This window comes from Cygnus olor, chromosome 4, assembly GCF_009769625.2.
Source record: "Cygnus olor isolate bCygOlo1 chromosome 4, bCygOlo1.pri.v2, whole genome shotgun sequence".
Taxonomy (NCBI): domain Eukaryota; kingdom Metazoa; phylum Chordata; class Aves; order Anseriformes; family Anatidae; genus Cygnus; species Cygnus olor.
In genome coordinates this window covers 9,749,382-9,765,277 of record NC_049172.1, presented here as the reverse complement: position 1 = coordinate 9,765,277, position 15,896 = coordinate 9,749,382, and the positions used below count along the sequence as shown (strand labels likewise).

At 38.7% G+C, this 15,896-nt stretch overlaps 1 protein-coding gene and 1 long non-coding RNA gene across 4 annotated transcripts in view; one reads left to right on the top strand and one right to left on the bottom strand.

Annotated features, from left to right (window-relative positions):
• The window catches only part of LOC121069566, a 61,521-nt gene extending 50,314 nt beyond the window's left edge, over positions 1 to 11,207 (bottom strand). The window contains exon 1 of the long non-coding RNA XR_005819488.1: positions 10,871 to 11,207. This is a non-coding gene — a long non-coding RNA (uncharacterized LOC121069566). The remainder of the gene's footprint in view (positions 1 to 10,870) is intronic.
• The window catches only part of GRID2 (glutamate ionotropic receptor delta type subunit 2), an 805,832-nt gene that overhangs the window by 714,685 nt on the left and 75,251 nt on the right, over positions 1 to 15,896 (top strand). The window lies entirely within an intron of this gene.

Below are 15,896 nucleotides of genomic sequence, written 5' to 3'. Positions count from 1 at the left end.
CCCTTATTCCTTGTTTTGGAATTTAGTTATCCTAAGAAAAATTCTATAAAGTGCCTGAAAGAGAAGAGTAGCTTGGTATCTGGTGCGCTCTCATTTAGCTACAGGTGACATGAAAGGTACTAGGCACCTATTTTTCTGGTCCTGTGAGCTCTTATTTCTCCATTTTGTCTCCATTAACTTAGTGCTTTTCCTACTGAGGTTCTGTACCATTTCCAGGTTCATGGAGATGAGTAATACCACCATACCGAGGGTGTCTGGGGACTACACAGACTCCTACGCAGCTCCAGCAACCTCGGCTCTCTCTTTCCCTTTTGAATTCCTGCTTTGCTTTGTTCCCTCCCTCCCTCCCACTTTTTCTTTTTTCTTTTTTCAGCTTTTTGATCCTCCATCCTTTTTGTTTGGATCCCAGCTCCTCCAACTTTTTCCCAGCTCTCTGAGCCTTTCTTCTTTCCCCACCTCACCTCTCTGTACGCAGTCATACATCTCTTTTGCTATCTCCATCCGCTTACACTGTCTCACTGTTTATCTCTACAATGAATTCTGAGACTTTCAATTCTCCATCAGACAAAGCTTTCCAAAACCCTGGCTGTCACTTTGAAGCCAGCTGCAGGCTCACAGTATGGTGGGCTGCACTGGGAACATATCACGCACAGATCAGGGGAAATGCAGGCTCTGACTAATGATCAATAGACGGAGACAGGAGAGCACACTCTTGCTTCAGGCACGGAACTTGGTAATGTATTCGCTTTCTCACTTAAATGTTTCCAGCTATCATTTTTATGTATTAACATATTTTAATAATACGCAAATACGTTTTGATGCATTAACAAATGCAAATGATGGGATTGAATGTAAGGTTGTTTAAAGGATATACGCAACTGAAAAAAAGCCATGAATAGAAGTAATGAGAACAGAATATATAAAAAGTGCTGTATATTCCAGCTTTAAAGCGTATCTGGGTCTGTGAAGCTGCAAGACTAAAATGGTGAGAGAAATATAAGAGGTAACAGAAAGATCTTAATTCGTATTTGTGGAGCTGCTGTAGCATTTGTTTATAAAAAAGGCTTGACTTAACAGATTTATATAATTTTTGTAAAATAACTTGTTACTACCACCACCCCCCAAAAAATCTACTCCATAGACCAGCAAATAAATGCACTGCAGAAGGTACATTCATAGCAAGTTTCCGCTTTAAGCCATTCAATAGTCCCTCATTAAATCATTCAGAATTTTTCAATTCTAATAGTCTTATAGTTGTAATAGAAAAGCAAAAGAGGAGAGCTCAGGGAGTACCTGGAGCTCCTCTGACAGCAAATTTTAGACTAACACCCTTAAATAAGTCAATACCTTAATAAACAGATTGGTAGGCCATGAAATGCTAGTGAAATAATAAGGACAGTAAGGAAAATTAAATTTGAAACTAAAAAGCACCAACAGAATACTTAATAAAATCAACCTAGGTCTCTAACGTGTATAAGAATCAAATATCTAAGTATCAGAAGGTTTAGTTAAATCAGATAGCCCTTAAGATCACCTTAGTCTCAAAACAGGAGGAAGGAAGAACTCCAGTGTGGTTTAAGATAACATCTAGAAAAATAAAGCGCTGAAAAATCTAATTTTTCAAGTATAAAAGAGGAACCCAAAATTCTTTGTGTTTCTCCAAATGATGTACCCATGTTTAAAACTGCACGTTTATGCTCCTAAATACCTGTGTGCATTTAAATGCAAGTACAGGTTGTAGAGTCAGAGAGGTCTCTAAGGACCAATCTTAAAACATCTGGTCTGGAAGGCTAGAAAACTGTGCCAGACTTTGCTGCTGGCTGCTTTTTGATGTTGTCCTTAGTCATCAGATTAGAGATGGTGGGAAATTTTCTGGTAAAACTCCATTTTGTTGGAATTTGTCCATCTATTGAGAAAAAAAAAATGGTTGTGTTGTGCTTAAGTGGGGAGTGTGGGAAAAGAGGAAATTTCAGATCTCGTGGTTCAGACTGAGTGGATGTTGCACAAGAATATTGGTGGCCTGCAAAGCAGAGTGCCAAGTACGATTAGCTTCTGTGTGCTTAAATCGTACTTGTGCAGATAAAATTTGGAGTTTGGGATGTAAGGGGTTGTTTCTTTAATGGACAACTGCAGTAAGCATAAAGTCTCCAGTGGTGAGGCTGTCAGGCTGCACTAAAAGTCTGGGGCTGGGATGTGATCAGCAGCTCCTGCACGTTTGTTGCTCTCTAGCCTTATTACACATGCCTCCTTTAAAGCAATATGAAATGCAAACCCACCACTTCAATGCCCAGTAAATATTTCAGGGGGTTTCAAATCCCATCCAGCAGAGCCAGAAGTTTCATGCAGTTTTCTTCCTAACATCTGTGCAGGGTTCTGAATATGTTTTGAAGAAAACTGGAACTCTCTGTGTGCTCTGTGGCTGTGCATATTGGCTGTGGATGGGGCTGGGAGTAGCCCAGAAGGGTATTATGGTGCTGCCTATCGGGCCATCATCTCTCTGAACTGCTTTGTGGGGTGTGCAGAGGAGCTCTTATCGAATCAACAGCATTTCCAGTTCCTGCAGGTTGTGCATGGCTATGGTTTTTCTGTAACATATATTATGATGCCTCCCGCTAATGTCTCTTTCTGACCTGATTCAAGCAACTAAGGAGACATTTTCTGAGTGCTTTTCTTGGAACTAAATCTACATGGAGTGACCTTTCCAGCCAGCAAGTTAAAAATTTAGAAGTAACAGCATGGCATTGAGGAAAGTATGCTAGGTAGGTAAACTGGCTTTCTTAAAGCGTGTCAACTGAACGCAAAGCTAAATTTTTCTGTTAAATAAGCAGAATCTTTCCTTGGGCTAAAGAGTAATGATAATTGTTGTTTCCACCATTTTTACCATTTTATTCTCTTCAGTCAAATTGCCAGCAAGCAGTTTATGTCTCTTTGTATTTGAATTAGGCAGCAGTTGTCCGGTCTGAAAATGTGGCTGCAATAAATCAGCATCTTTTTAATAGCCAAGATATGGGAGGAGAGGATTAAAGTGCCATGTGGAGTGTTTTAAGAAGCATTTTATCCAGGCTGTAATCACATTTCATTCTTCTATCAGTTTGCATAAAATGCCCGATCTAGATAGACAGCACAGCTCCCTCGCTGGGATTGCAATGGCAGGAGAGAGCTGTTTACCATTCCTGGCTCTAAAGCTTTCCTGCTGCATGGGAGTTGATTGGTGTTTGTGGCTGTTTTTTGCAGAATTGCTAGTTAATCAAATAAAACAGACCCCATTCCCTGCTGAATATAACACAAGGAGGGGGATAAATAATGGAATGCATCAAGATGGCTGGAAAATACAATGTGTCTGTAATGAAAAAACAATAGATAAGCAGCTGGTATTATACAAGTCTGTAAGTACCGAGGGGTTCTGGTCATAACATAAATCACAGAGCAGAAGCTTTCTTTGTTTTATCACTCTGACCTCAAGATGGGATTTCCCTGTAATACATTTCTAGCAAGAATTCTCAGCCTGTGAGTAAACAAATCTAGGATGCAGCACTTTCCCAAGTCTTGTGCTTAACAGTGATACAAATTCCCAAGAAAACTCAAAATCTCTCATGAAGTATCAATCTTCCACCAGTGCTAGCTGCAGTTCCTGGGTGTTCCTTTAAATAGGAGATGGATGGCTGGATCATCTTTCTTGTGCTTGATCCAAGGTACTGCAGCATGCTTTGGTCCAAACCAGTCTGAATTTGTGACCTCTTGCAAGACACTGAAAAATATAATCTGTGTCCTGCAACATGGGGAAGGAGTGTGGGATAGCTTCCCACACTGCAGGTGGACAGAAGATGACATCCAAATTTGAAAACCTCTAAATTTTGTTGCATGCATGCCAGGAGTCCTGAGCATCATTGTGGTTTATGTGGTGTTTCAAGTATGCACTGGGGAGGCACTGGTACCCCATCACCACATTCTGAACTGAACGTTGGTATGAAAAAACACCAGTCTGTTCATCCCTGATAGAGGAGGTGCAAACAGCTAGTGCTTGTTCAAAAGCAGAATTCGGAATGAAAAAAAGTAGGTGCTTATAAGCCACAGTATTTTAACAACCAAAATTTTGGCTTCAAATGCTACAATTTTGCCCAAGTGCTGTCTTTACATGCAAATTGTTATATGAATCTCTCCTTGAGTCCCTAATGTTGCTAAGGAACATGTCTAAATGTTGCAATTCACAGCATAGCCTGGAAAAAACACACAATAATGTCGGTGCACATTGGGCAGGTATAAGCAATAAAGGCGGGAATGCAAGGAAATGTGAGCATCAATTAATGAACGTCTGCAAAATGCTCTCAGTCCTTCAGATGATTCTATTATTAAACTGAATGTCTTGGCTTATCCTATAGTTGTGCTGGAAGCTAAATGAAGGAGATGGTTTTCTTTAAACAGCATGTTATTCTTGATTAGCTTGAATATTAAATCATTTTGGATTTAACAAAGTGAGCAGCAGATGGAACACAACAGAGAGCAGGAAAACAAAAAAATAGAACATGATATGAGATCACGGAAAGGAATCAAAGTACACATACATAAAAGTAAATCAGAAGAGCTCATACCAAAATTCTGGCTAAAATAATATATAACATATGTTTCGGAATGACAAAAGTTGTGGAAAATATTCAAGGTATTCTTTTGTCTTTCCATAGATGCCAATAATCATCTTGATTTTGAGAACTGTACTTCTAAATATGCCCTCTCATTCATTGGTGTAGAGTCTCCCCATATTATCAGCTGTGATTGTGTTTTTGCAAAATCAAAAAGACGTTTAATGGAAGGGAGTAGGTAAAACACAACTCTGTATTTACACCCACTGATTCGGAAGCTGACTTGACTGTTCCAGACCTCGTGAACCAAGTCATGAAAGGGAAATCTCATAAGAGCAAGAATTACTTTAGTATTTTGGTACATAACATCCAGATCCATTCCTAGCTGAATGGAGACAAATTACATCCAAAACCAGAGAAACTGACAGAAGGTTTGCTTTGAACTCCATTCTAGGACTCCTAGGCCTGATGAGTTTCTTTTGTTCCGGTAGAGTTTTGCATACTTTTTGGCAGACACTACATCAAATTGTGTTGTATCCTTTCACAAGTTATTTTGCACACATTCTGTACCACTTTCAGCACATTTTAGTTATTACTACTCAATAAAATTTTTAAGCTATGAGGTGTTTCTGACGTGCCGTGACAAGTTTTATGTACATTATGTGATTGTGGTTTTGATTTAATCTGCATCATATTATAGTCATTCTGTAGCTTTTTTAAAATTTTTATTATGCTCTTGCTGTATTTTATTTTTTTACAGGTCTGTGTTTTATCTCTCGGTTAATTCAGCTAGAATATTGCTAGGCCTAGCTCTGCTAAGCTTGCATAGATGCAGAGTAAATCCATTGAACAATTATTTATCCAGTAGCTGCCAAATGTAGGTGCTGTACTGGGCCTTAGATTCCCATTGAACCTGCATTATTGGTCTCTGAATATTTTGAAACATGACAAAAAGAATATCAATAACTAAAAAGAAATCAAAAGAGACTAGAGAAAATATTACTTTGTTTTTATCTTCTTCAGCTACCCTGAAATGTGCTTTTCATAGATATGTCATACATAAGACTAGAGAGGATATTTTTTCCTGGCATCATATTTCCTGTGCTTTGTTATATACACCTTGTAAAACTTGTCTTCCAAAACTTAACATGAATGAGACAGCAACAAAGATGCTACATTGGATTTGATGCAGATGTCCATCAGTAGGATTTATGCCTTCCATTTGTGTCTGAAGGGATCACATTTTCAGAACAACAACCCACATGTGCACAATTGTGCTGCATATGATGTTGATATAACTGAACAGAGAAAGGAGATATTCTGTGCACAAGCGCTGTGCAGCTGTTTGTCTGGGCACATGTGCAGACCATGCTGTTCCCACATATGCAGTGGTTGTGCATATGCACGCAGTAACAAAGCTGCTTTTCCTGAACACTTGGTCAGGCATTTAGCACCGATTTGTGAGAAGCTGTGTAGCATCCTCTAATATTTTCCTAAGCAAGTGAAGAAGAAAATTCATTGTCTTCCATTTAGAAATCCATACCAACTGAAAGAAGCAGGAGCATTACAGTGCAATAGACCTGGGCAAGTCAATACAATAGACCTGGGCAAGTCAATTTTTTTTTTGTTTTGTTTTGGCAGCCACATAGAGCCTTTTTTTCACCCTCACCTCTGGGCTGGCAGATCACATGTTCCAGACACACTGAAATACCATAGCTTCTCTCTGATTCTTCCAAAGCCAGAGAAAAAGCTCAGTTCTTCAATGCAATGAGTATATATGTGTTCAGTGTCCTATCCCCCTCATAGCATAGTTCTGTGAAATAGAAATTATTTTTGAATTAGTTTATGATATGAGTGATTAACAATTAACTATCAGTTTAGATATTCATTCTTCTTATAGTCAAGGTCCAATTTCTTTTTCAGTAAAATTAATAAGACAGTGAATAAATAAGATTACATCTCCTAACAAGGCAGTGGCGTTTTTCAAGCAGTCCCCTCACAGATGCTAGATGATATCTGCTGCACATTGGATGAAACACTAGAATGTCAAGTTGATGATTTTATGATGCTATTGCTTGTTTTGTTCATTTTCCTTCCCTGTTGTTTAGTGTTAACTAATGAAATGATTTCATGCACTCAAGGAAGATACGTACTGGTGCACATGATTAGCTGGGCACTTAAGCTGTCCACACTGTGTGCACAAAAACCTGATTTGCAAGTACTGCGTGTACCAAAGAAAATCTCAGCTGATGATCCTAATTCTAGGTCAAATGCTACTTCATTTTAAGAAGGCAAATCAGCTGATTGCATTGTATCATAGCAATTAAAATTGAAAAATATGTGTGCCATCGCTTTTTCCATTTCCTGAATATTTTAACTCATTGATTAAAGATGTGTTGGTATTTTTATTTATGTGGTAGGAACAAGTATTTGAATATAACCCAATGGTATTATATTTTTCAAAAGTACACCAGTGACACACGGTATACACATCAAACTCATATTAAGAAAACAAGTAAGACTGGCTGACTAATTGCATTATTTTTACTAAACAATTCTTCTTGTTTATGATCTGATGAGATTTCACAGCAGATTGTGTCCAAGTTTGAATCTTGGGGACTCGAGCACAACATAAGGAGACAAAAGTTGCCATGATGACCAGACCTATGAAATCTAGAGTGAAACAGGAAATACAATTGCTTATTGTATTAATGATTCTATTTATATAGATGCCTGCAAATATATATCAAGTAAACCAGAATTGTCATTATGGATTTATCCACTGGAGTATTACAGTAACTGAAACAGTATGAGGAAGAAGATATTTTTACAAAACATTATTGCTTATTTTTCTCTTTAAAAGCTCCAAAATTACCAAGATGCCCTAGTAGAATATTTTGTATTGAAGTATTAAGTTTTGATCCAGATATTTTCCATTTTTAGTTGTTAGTCAATTGTAGGGAAAAGTAAGTCAGGTTGAAATCAATAAAATATATTCCATCAGGGAAGGGAAAGGAAGGGAAGGGAAGGGAAAATCGTAAAAGAGATACCTGTTTTGCGTCCAGTTCCATTTCACATTTTCATCAAGGCTCTGTGTTTAACTTACACCTCTAAGTTTGCATCAAGTGTACTGCCCAAGAATTGCTGTTTCAGGAGAGTGGAGGGATCAGAAATCTTTCATGAAAAATATCAGTCCCGATTGAGTCCTCCAGCACAATACAGAATTGAGTGATTGTTTTAATTTTTTTATTTTTATTTTTTTAAGATCTGTTAATGGTAAACTCTTTTCTGGCATCTCACCTATCCCATGGGGGCAGGTCAGGATGAATCAGAGACAAATATAATGGGAATCCATGTCTTGTACTTCATTCATCCTTTACAAAGGTGTGCAAAATAAATGCTATAGCCATGGATAAGAGGAAATGACTGCACCGGTTATAGCCAGAGATGAACTAAGTTGTGTACACTTTAAGGCAAAGGCTGTAAGCATTTTCATAGAATCATAGAATAACTGAGTTGGAAGGGACCCACAAAGATCATTGAGTCCAACTCCTGGGTCCCCAAAGGACCACCCCCCAAAAAAATAAATAAAGAAGTCAGATCATGTGTCTGAGAGCGTTGTCCAAATGCTTCTTGAATTCTGTCAGGCTCAGTGCTGTGACCACTACATACATAGGGAATGCTCTCTCTATTCTTTACCCTGGCACCCTGTTCCCCCCAACAGCTTGCTGCAGGGCAGGCAACTGCAGAGAGGAGCTAGCTTTTAAGATAACTACAGGGACTACGCATGACAATTTGTTGGGTCTTGTCATCTTCTCAGTTGTCTGCATAGTAAGAGCAAGCAGGCAGTCTGACGAGTAAAAAGATGACAGTGCACTGGTGTTCATCTTTCTGCAGCTCCTACTGTTTTCCATAGGTTCTAATAGTAAAATGCAAAAGAAATGGAAAATCTTAGCTCAGATCTATAACATTTTCTTTTCCTGTGTGTTTAGAGTTCAGTATATTAAAATCCATTCAGGAGGGGGCCACTAAAGAGCTGACAAGCTGGTGACAGGGAGCAGTGTGGTGGCATTAGGAAACCACATGCTGAAGGAATAACAACACACTGACCCAGGGACGAGGGAACATTTTTTTGTGCAGCATCCATCATCTTCTAGGCTGCATGGACAGAAGGGACTGCCCTGCCTGCAGGAGACCTGTTTGGGCTTAAAATATTTGCTTTGACTGGAAACACCGTAGGGCAGAAACTTCTCTGTGACACTGCTCAGTGCAGGACCCTAAGTTTACAGCCATCTGAAAAAAACACTGTCCTGGTTTCAGTTAGGACAGAGTTAATTTTCCTCCTAGTAGCTGGCAGGGTGCTATGTTTTGGATTAGAATGAGAAGAGCGCTGATAACATGCTGATGTTTTAATTGTTGTAGAGCAGTGCTTACACCAAGCCAAGGACTTTTCAGCCTCTCTCTGTCCTGCTAGCGAGCAGGCTAGGGATGCAGCAGAAGCTGGGAGGGGACAGACCCAGGACAGCTGACCCAAACTGGCCAAAGGGGTATTCCATACCATCTGACGTCATGCTGAACAATATATAGGGGTGGCTAGCCGGGGTGGAGGGGTGGCCGGCTGCTCGGGGATAGGCTGGGCATCGGTCAACGGGTGGTGAGCAATTGCATTGTGCATCACTTATTTCGTACACATTATTACTATTAATACTATTATTATTATTATTATTGTTGTTATTCTTTTCCCTGTCTTAATAAACTGTCTTTATCTCAACTCACAGGCTTCACTTTCCCGTTTCTCTCCCCCATCCCGGAGAGGGAGGGGGGAGGGTGAGCGAACGGCTGTGTGGTGTTTGACTGCCAGCCGGGCTAAACCACAACAAACACTTAAAGATGCCCAGTGGTGGCCCTTACTGAACTCTCAGGACAATGGAAATAGCAGGTATTGACAGGAAGTAGAAATGTTGAGGACTTGCGACACATCTCAGTATCTGTTAATTCTATAGGGATGGGAAATCACAGGCTGCTGCTTTAGGCAGCCACGTGAACCACTGTGCTTAAGGGGAAGAGTTACTGAAGAAGAAGAACGATGGCTTCATGGAGGTTTTCCAGGGGAAGAAGTGGCTTTCAAGCCCACCAAAGTCTACATGAAAACACAGTAATGCGGAAGCACTGAGCTGAGTGATCCAAGCCTGTTCCTTTCTGTTCCTACCAAAATACAGGGAAACATGTTAAACTGTTGTGCAATGAAATATCAAAGGGGGAAAAGAAAAGGAGTGCTGTGAAGCGTTTCTTTTGGAGCTTCAAAAGATTGTGTTGAGATTTGCAGTGCCCAGCTGGCTCCATCCAAATTTAGGCAGGAGATCCCTATCAAAGACAGAAGTATAAAATGGTTCAAAAAAAAGAAGATAGGTAGCAAATTCTTTTGCATGAGTTCTGGAACGTCCTAAACCCTAATACCACTCTGGAAGTGGCCAGAACTCTTGTACAAATAATATATATCTCTATAAAAAAAAATAATAAAATAAAATTAGTTTAAAATAAGTTTCTAAATTGAAAAATACAAACTTTTTTTTCAAATAAGAATTTACTGGAGGATTATTTAGTAAAATAGGTGTTTTTGCAAAGAATTATGTTGTGGTTAAGGTACTTTTTCAGATGAAGAATGGTGTTGATGAATAATTTCTTGACTTCTGATGACTTTTTACCTCTCAGTTGGTATTCAAAAGGTATTTATTTGAATAAGAAATGCTGGCTACATTACAGTAGAATTACAGTGATATTGACTCTGCTTCTATTCTAAAGAGTGGTGTACCCAAGTCTGGGACAATAAGGAGCCTCCAGGTAGCATCATGCTGGATTGATTTAATTCAGATAGAGATGCTGCTTTTCTAAATTCAACTGCATTTTTCTTCTTCCTGCTACTCTAATCCACAGAATTTTACTTTTTCACCCAGATGAAAAGGACTGATCTGCGTACGCTCCCACATTTAAATGTAATTTCATTGTAGATTAGCTGACCCAAAAACGCAAGTATATCAAAACAGGAAGTCTTTGGTTATATAAATGCAAGTATATCAAAAAGGGAAAACATTTGATTTAAATTTGTCTTATTAATAGGTCTGCCGCTTGGCTACCACAGATCGAAGTCTTTGAGGAACCTGAAATGCTTTCATGTCATTTCTGCATATGAATTTTGCTGGTGATACGCTTAAAATAGCCTCCAGTAGTATCTGCAGCATTAAATTGTCATAAAATAAAGGAGAAGTTGGTATGAAAAAAAATAATTTCCTTACCTTTCAAAGGTCTGCTTTGCTGGTTCTTTATTTTCTCTGTTTTGTTTTTTTTTCTCCTGTTTCCCTCCCATCTGAAATTAACAGTAGCTGTAATGAATCTGTGGTTCAGCTGCATGACAGCAAGCAGAGTGATCCACTGCCTTTTTAGTGCTTTGCTGAGATTACCTGGAGAAGTGGCTGACTGTTCTCCGACCACATTTAGAAATTGGACCTTTGGCCTCCGCTCTATTTTGCTCTGGTTATTATCTTTCAAGATGCATTTAATTGCAATGGAAAAATATGAATGCATTGAGCACAGGAAAACCAGTCTAACACAAAGGCCCTCTCACATTACAGTGCTCTCAGGCCTCAGGGCCTCAGTAATTCTTCTAATTCCAGATGAATTACTCTAGGTCTGCCCACTGTAACAAAAGTACACGTGATGATGAGGCTCTTCTCAAGAAGTTGGTGGCAGGTTGCATAAAAGAAATTAATGCTTTTCCTGATGAAGTTTTATCTGGAGAAAATAGACATGCCATTGAAGCTGATATGCCAGTGTAATGAAAGATAAACTTCATACAGAAGAGGAGATGAGGTTGGGATTTCTAACCTCTTCTTTCTTTCCCTTAGCTCCCCAAAGTTTCATTTCCTGCTGCTGTTCACTCTTGGCCACTAAGCTCAATAATGCTTTTAGAAATGATTCTGCACTTTTCTGTTTGATTAAATACAGAGAATAAGTTTCGGTATTTGTCAAACAGTGACCCTTGAATTTAAATAGCTTTCTATGGACACTGCAAAATGACATCCTGAAGTTGTTTTTATTATTGTTGTTGTTGTTGTTGTTGTTGTTTTTATTGTTGTTATTATTTTTATTATTTAATTAGATGCTTGCCTTGATGACTAAATAGAGTTTTATGTGCATAGGAAATTTTATTCTGTGCTCTAATACCATCATGGGGCTACAAATCCCAACCTGTACTGCAGGGAGCTAACAGATTCATTTTATTCTTCTCTGATTGCATGACTGCATTACACTCAAGTTGTGTAGGTCAGCCACTGATGCCATCCTGTGGGGAAGTATGTGGCAAGAAGCTGCAACATTGTAGTTAAAAACTATAATAATTTGGAAAGAGTGCTAAATAAGTGGGTTTGGTTTGGCTCTACAAAACTGAAATGTGAAATTTTATTTCACAGGTATCCAAACAGAGATAATCCAGAAATTGTTCCCTTTGTGAACCAAGACCAAGGTTTGAAATCTTTGTTCCTGAAGGAAAATAAAATAACAAACTGGAATTTCTCTGAAGGCAGAAGGTCTGACTTCTGCTTCAGCCTGATAAACAGCAACTTCATTTTGCTGGAGGATTATGGAGATCAATGAGTCTCCAGTCCCTTCCGCTAAAAAAAAAAATAATAATTAAATAAAATATTTAATTGCAGATGCCATCTAGCTATTTGGCAACATCTGGTAACACAAAAATCCTGATTTAAGTTTCCACCATAAATTTTATCTCTGCCTTTTCCCATTTCAGAGCACAATATCCACATTATGTATATTAGCTCTCACTTACATATTTGCAAATTTTCTTTTGCTTTTGTTCCCTTTTTTCTTTCCTCATAATAAGAGCCTTCAAAAGGCTGCTGTGCAGAATGAAGCACAGCCCTCTGCAGTCTGCAGCTGCTGCTTACATACCAAAAATGCAAAAATTGTTAGAAAACTTAGTATTTATATATGCCAAAGTCTCAGGTTCACAGTGATAGGCATAGGACTAGCAGCATCTGGTGGTGTTTTTCCCGTGTAGTCAGTGTAGTGGAATGGTCAACAGAGGAGTATGTGTAACGAGTGCCACTGAATGTACCACACGAAGCAGGTGATTAATCAGTGTCCTTGATTGTTTTTAGGTCAGAGCTGGAGCTACTGCTGCTGTATGCAGCGGAAGAGTCTGTTTCTATTCATGTGTTCTTGGCTAAAAGACAGCTGACAACTTTGTAGGCAGAGAATGGTTCACAGTGGTGTGAGGGGAAGGATGGTGCCTGCCTCGGGATGGAGATGCACACGGAAAGCATCACCACCATGTGGGAACAGGATACTCAGAAAATGGCCCAGTCAGCATTATCTTACCACTTTCAGATTTTCTCTCAGAAAATTCATATAATTGGAATCAGATGAATCTTGAACTTAAGATTTCCCCAGCCTTAAATGCTGTTTTGTTCTCTTTTTATAGTAGGTAACACAATTACATATAATTAAATATTTAAAAGAGGTGTATAGAAAAAATAAATACCATTTCTGTTTATCCTGCTCCTTATTTCATATTTTTCCTTCATGAGGATCCCTTGTATTTCTTTTAAAGAGGAATATGAAATACAGAAAAGATGTTGTCCAAGAATTCAAGTCTGAAAAATTGTAGTAGTTGTTTGCTGTTTACTTACAATCATTTTTCCTGAAATTTATAATTTTTTAGACTCGGAAATGTATTTATAGAATGCTGGTACAGAAATCCATTATTCATCCTACTCTTCATGAATGGGTTAGCTGTGAGAAGAAATACTATTCACATCAGTGTTGGCATAAAATATGTGCATATACAACAGTGTAATGGCTTTAAATGCTTTCCTAGTATAATTCAACTGGTTCTTGGTGGAGTCATCGAGGATAAATTTCCACTAATATCTACAGGCCAGGGCTTCAGCAAATAAAAACCCAGCAAATGTGCAGTGATAGAAAACAGAAATAGAATAGCCTTAGAGAAATAGTTTTACCATCTATGTGCTGATGGCCCCTATTCTTTATAACAACTCTCTTTACAGTAACTCCTTTGAAATAGTTCACAAAACCATAAAGTGAAGTCAAGTATTTTTGCCTGGTACCATCCGTACCTCCTGGTTTCACTTAATGACCAGCATAGCTCATGAGTTCAAAATACCCTTATGAACAACTAAGAGATTTAATTTTCCTCTGCTTTTGTTTTTATGGCAATAGTCATCAGATACTCCAAAACCTTTTTAGCCTCTGCTGTGCTGACAGGCAGGATGCCGCGGGGGATATACTGCTGGAAAGCTCAGTTCTCCGTGTCCTGGCAGGCTGCAAGGCAGGGGTGGCTGCTGAATAGTAATATGCTGCCCCTGTACAAATGCCTCCCCAGCCATCCTGTGCTGGATAAACTGCATTCAGGTTTGCCACCACCCTGAAATGTTATTATCTCAACTCAAGATGTCGACATAATGGTGTGGAAACTGAGAATGGGAGATGGAGATCTGCCACCAGTTACAAAAAGCCTTTTCTTTTTTGCTTTTGTCTAGCCCCCATAATTGACTGACCATAAGCTCTTTAACTTTTTCTGATAATGCAGAGCTGGAATTCTTGTTATTCATTTTGAGGTCCAAAGTGGAAGTCTTGAGCGTTGCTATTGGAAAGCTAAAAAATATGCGCTTCTCATAGAAAGCAGGAGGGAGTGAGGGGCATAAGTTTTTAACTGCCTTTTTGTTCTGAAATTCTGTTCTCCCTCCTCCCTGAGCATCATCCGCTTTTTCAGTCTATAGCTACCTATTCTCTGTAGGTGCAAATCTATACAACGTCAGCAGTGTTCAACCTGCGCTGTACACCAGCAAAATTTTAATCTTAGATCTTTGGTTTGATTTTTGGATGGTCCTGCATGTGGCCAGGAGTTAGACTCAATGGTCCTTGTAGGTCCCTTCAAAGTCAGGGTATTCTATGATTCTATGATTTTTAGGCTAAAAGCAAGGCTGAAGCAGTGTGGAAGATCCATGGACAGGTGGTTGAAGCTGTGAACCTCAGAAGACGTATATGCTAAAGATTCCTCTTGAGCTGCTAGACCACCCTGGTTGTCTCTTAGCAAGACATGACTTTTTTTTCCTCATATGAAAATTATGAATTGGAGATAGTTCAAAAGTAGTATTACTGCTAATGGGAGGGCTGAAATGATCGATTTGCAAGAAAAAATTAAAGAAAGCTCTATTAGCTATATCCAGCTTTACTAAGTAATGGAAAAGCTGATCAATAATTAAAAGATGTCATCACCAAAATTGGAGTATTTAGAACTGCACAAGGAAAAATAACTCAGAGAGTATGAGTGACGAAACATTATTTAAAAAAAAAAAAAAAAAGTAAAAATAAATATGGTGAATATCATTAAAACTTGTTAGACTGAGGAGTAGTTGAATAAAGGAAATGATTACATGCCTGGCTGTTGCAACTTACGTTTGCAGTATGGATTTGAATTCCATAGATTTGTAAATGAAAGGGGCAAAAATGCTTAAAAAAATGTATTTTGCTGCATGGATCAATCATGTTGAAGGTAGACGGTTGGGATGATTCCATCTGGCTCTTCAATCTCTCTTGCCTCATGTGCTTTAACCAAGACTCACTGTGATCTTACCAGTGAGAAGTAATATCTTTATGTTACCCTGAACTGTGATATTATCAGGTCTCCTCTAAGGATATTATATATAACACTTCATCACAGATATTATTGACAGTAAGCAGTTTTACCACTTTCATATATTCTCACTGAGTTGTTTTACAGCAACGCAGCCAAATCAAGAGAATTCTTCCTGACCAGCTGAGCAGCTGATAAGTCTTTTTACAAGCACTTATGTGAATTCAGTGTCATAGGATGTTAAAAGGGTGAGGTATGACAAAAGCGGGTGTCAAAACATACCCCTCTGCTCCTGTCATCACCTCAAAGGTTATTTACCTATATGTAAAACTGCTCATCTCTTTAAACCATACTTTTTCTTAATTCTTCTGTGTGGAAAGGCCATCTGATCCTTTTCATAATTTATTTCCTCACTTCTGATCTTCTGCTCTTGCCTCCTATTTCCCTCCCTTACTGCCTGCACACCATGATCCTTTCAGACTGAGTCATTATCCTTTCAAATGCTCCCCGAAAGCACTTTTTTCTCACTCATGCTCTCTATTTCTTAGCCAAGTGGTGCCTTTAGGAAGATCAGAGTAAGTGCACTGGCACAAAATGAAGCTAGTAAGCACTCTGTGAGTTGTGGTGCCTTTAGGATAAGCATACAAGTT